At 37.3% G+C, this 3,515-nt stretch overlaps 1 long non-coding RNA gene across 1 annotated transcript; it reads left to right on the top strand.

Moving 5' to 3' along the window:
* Positions 1 to 1,240: 1,240 nt before the first annotated feature.
* Positions 1,241 to 1,868, top strand: LOC18438247 (uncharacterized). Its single transcript, XR_002281618.2, has 2 exons — positions 1,241 to 1,337; positions 1,663 to 1,868. It is a non-coding gene; the product is annotated as an uncharacterized LOC18438247 (long non-coding RNA).
* Positions 1,869 to 3,515: the final 1,647 nt, after the last annotated feature.

The raw sequence follows: 3,515 nt of genomic DNA, 5'->3' as shown, positions 1-3,515 counted from the left end.
ACGATCCTTTTACATTGCCATAGTTAAGATAGCAGTTTCTCAAATTTGTGAAGCCTCAGGCTTCGATTCTTCTCAAGACTCTGCCCTTGAAACCTTCTCAGACGTGGCCACAAGATACCTGGAAACCCTAGCTCGTTTCGCCCATTCTCATTCCAATTTATGTGGCAGGTCACAATGCAATATTTTTGACGCCATTAATGCGATTGAGGATATGAGTTCCCCTCTAGGGTTTTCTGGAGCTTCAGACTGTAATCGTTTAATTTTGAGCTCTGGAGTTGTTAAAGAAATCATGGATTATGTTAGTTTAGTTGAGGAGATCCCTTTTGCTAGGCGGATACCTCGAGACACCGGTCCTAGAGAGAGAAAGAGGAGCTACCGTAGTTTCATTCAATCAGGCAAAGAGTCACCTTTTAGGCATGTCCCTTTATGGCTCCCTGCTTTCCCTGATTCCCTCACTAGCAGAAGTAGTTCAGAGAGAGAGGGTAGATTTGGGGTTTCTGAAAAGGACTTTAACTGTAATTCTCTGATGATGACTGTTCACAGTGAAAGTCATAAGCTTGATTCTAAGGTTTCATCTGGTTCTAAGTTGATGAGAGAGAAAGGAATAGTTGGGGTTTCTGAACTGGGCTTTAATTGTGAACCTTTGCTGAATGTTCACTGTGAAAATCATAATCTTGATTGCAACATTTCATCTGGTTCTAAATTGAAGAGGGAGAATGGGATTTTGCCTTGTAAGAAGCCGATTGTTCGGTTTAAGCTTGGTTCTATGACTTCGACCAAGAATTTCATGTCTGGTTCTTCTAAATTGGAGCCTAGAGATTTGAGTTGCAGGGACAAAGGATTATGCTGGTTTCCATTTGAGCTGGAAAATGGGGTGAAGAGAATTAGAACAGATGATGCTTTTGAGGAAGCTCTTGAAGATGGATAGGAAAGTTAAAGTCAGCCTGGTTCGTTTTTTGTTTTCTCTTTTTTTTTCCGGAAGAGTCATGGCTTTGATGAATTTTGGTGTAACGTCGTCGCCATTCATGTTTGTTTCAATCATGATTTCAGAGATCTTCAATTGTAAATCGCATATTATGATTGTAATTTTGGAATATTTCATAAGATTGTTTCATGCAACTCTTGACTATATTTTCATGCCCATTGGACAAAAGGCCATTTTATATTTGCTTCTAAAGCTCTTTGGGCGGAAATCTTGTTTTATCCTGAATCTGAAGGTTTACTTTTGGCCTTTGCATCAGTCATGGCTTTACTGTTTTTCAATGCATTAACTCCGGTGAAGAAATCAACGAGTCTCCAAGTGGTGGTCCCAGTAAGGCTTAACACCGTTTATCATGGTGCTTATGAATATATCATCTTGTTTCTCTCTATTTTTACTCTCTTGTGTCTTTCTTTGAATAGATTGAAATTTCTCCCTTGGTAACAGTTACCCAATGATCATGGCTTAACCACTTTGGCAGACATGGAACATAAATTTGTGCACTGTCTGACTTGGTGGTGTCAGTTATTGGTTTCAGAATGAATGTGAACTCTTCCACCACAGTTGAATTTTGATAATTGGTCTCCACTAGGTATATACTTCAGTATTGAGAGGCATCCTCATTATGTTATTGTCCTCTCATTAGAATTTGGTAGCGGTGTTCACTTTGTTTTTTCCAATAGGTTCCACCAGATGTGAAGTGCCTGGATGTTGGAGTTATTTGACATAGGAATTTGGCACTTATCACCATGCGTCGTGTTCCAAGTGATGATTGTAAATTGATTGAGCACCAATTTATAGCAGTGGAAAAACTGTCAGGTTTATTCACTACCTAGTTGAATGTATTGGTATCTTGTAATTCTAATGGATAGCAATTGAGTACACTTAAGAGCTTGTGTTGTTTGGTGCTGTCCTTTACTACATTACAAGCTGGAAGAGATTCCATCCATGTGAGTTGCAATGCTACTTCATGTGCAGTTTCAAGTGGTCATGGGTTTCAATTTTAAATATACATAAATCGTTGGTTGAGATTGATTGAACCTGATTAGTACAGCACTCCAGCAAAGAATCATGGCGTTGTCATATGAAATTTGTAACTTTTTCATCAAATAGAATGTTAAAAAACTCTTTCATCCAAAAACTGTTTCATTCAACAAATTCTTTTCTAATACTTCTTGATTGATATATTTTACTACATCATTCGTGTCTTGGATATGTTGAAATACATGATGAACAGTCGCTGCAGAGATGCCTTTATTCTGTTTATCATATGTCTCACATCCTAAAATAAGCTCATCCATGAACTGGGCCATATAAAATTGTGTTGAAATTATCTTTTGTTTGAGTACTAAATCATTACTTCTCTAATAAAAATATATTGTTCAAAATATTTTGACATTTTGCTGTGCCAAATATAAGTTTGGTTTCATGAACTGAAGCACTAAAACTCACTTCCTACCTCATTTTAACTATAGTTCTAGGGCAGTGGACCGTCTCCTTGTGATGTTGTTGCTTCCCAATTTGATGAGTCTACACAAACATAATTCACTTTCGTCATGGCAGAATAATAATAAAGTCGGACACACCAAATTCACTAGGAAGTCAAACCGAATAATGAAAACAAATCTCCAGTCATCAGTCAAGCAGCCAGTAATTGATAGTCATTTAAATGTTGCTTTGCAGGATCTGTGAACAACTTTGTTGTTACCACCACACTACAACCTATATGTTTGCTGCATATTCTCAGAGCACACAATTAGTGGTCTTAGCAAATCGTTGGTCCTCTGAGGTGGGAAACAGACTCTAACTAGAAAAAAAAAAAAAAAAAAAAGCGACAAAGGCAAGCATAATTAAGTTGTTTTCTGATTAAGCATTGAAAAGACCTGCTAAAGAAGTGAATTGCAGTAACATCTTTAGCAGACGCTTAGGGAACTGTAGACTAAAGAAGCATGATGCTAGTTGTCCCTAAAATGTGTGCTCTTTGCATTCGACTACATCATCCTTTCTTGGGGCATAAGGATTTGCATATTGATGAAGCATACCATTTTTCAAACTTGTATATGAATATTCTCCACAAAAAGCGGATTGGATTTTGATGTATTTTTTATGGAATTTCCATATTTAATTCATTCCTTTCTCAAACAGTAACAATTCCATCTTACTATGATATACAGCGTTTGCACATTACTCGCCATATAACGATGCTGCTGCGCAAGCGCTGGCAGTTTTTGTTTTCTCATATGAATTGCTCATACAATAGTCTAGAACACTGAATTTTAGTCCTAGCAACACCACTAGAATCTTGGCATTGACATGTCTAGACTAGCAGTGAAGCAGACTATCATTCTATAAATCTTGATGATGGACCATCTAGCTGACTACATCAAGAGAACATGTAAGCTCATCATCTCCTTCTCAATTTAGGTACGCGTTGATTTTTTCTTGTGTTGATTTCTTAGCTACATGAATGTTGTTTTTCTTCTGATCTCAAACCAAACTTTTATAAAGAAGCCAGAGGTTCCTGTCATACATTTTG

Source organism: Amborella trichopoda, chromosome 6 (genome assembly GCF_054954075.1).
Source record: "Amborella trichopoda isolate Santa Cruz 75 chromosome 6, AtrichopodaSantaCruz75HAP2 v2.0, whole genome shotgun sequence".
In the NCBI taxonomy this organism is placed as follows: Eukaryota; Viridiplantae; Streptophyta; class Magnoliopsida; order Amborellales; family Amborellaceae; genus Amborella; species Amborella trichopoda.
The sequence above is the reverse complement of the archived record's forward strand: the minus strand, read 5'-3'. Positions and strand labels throughout refer to the sequence as shown.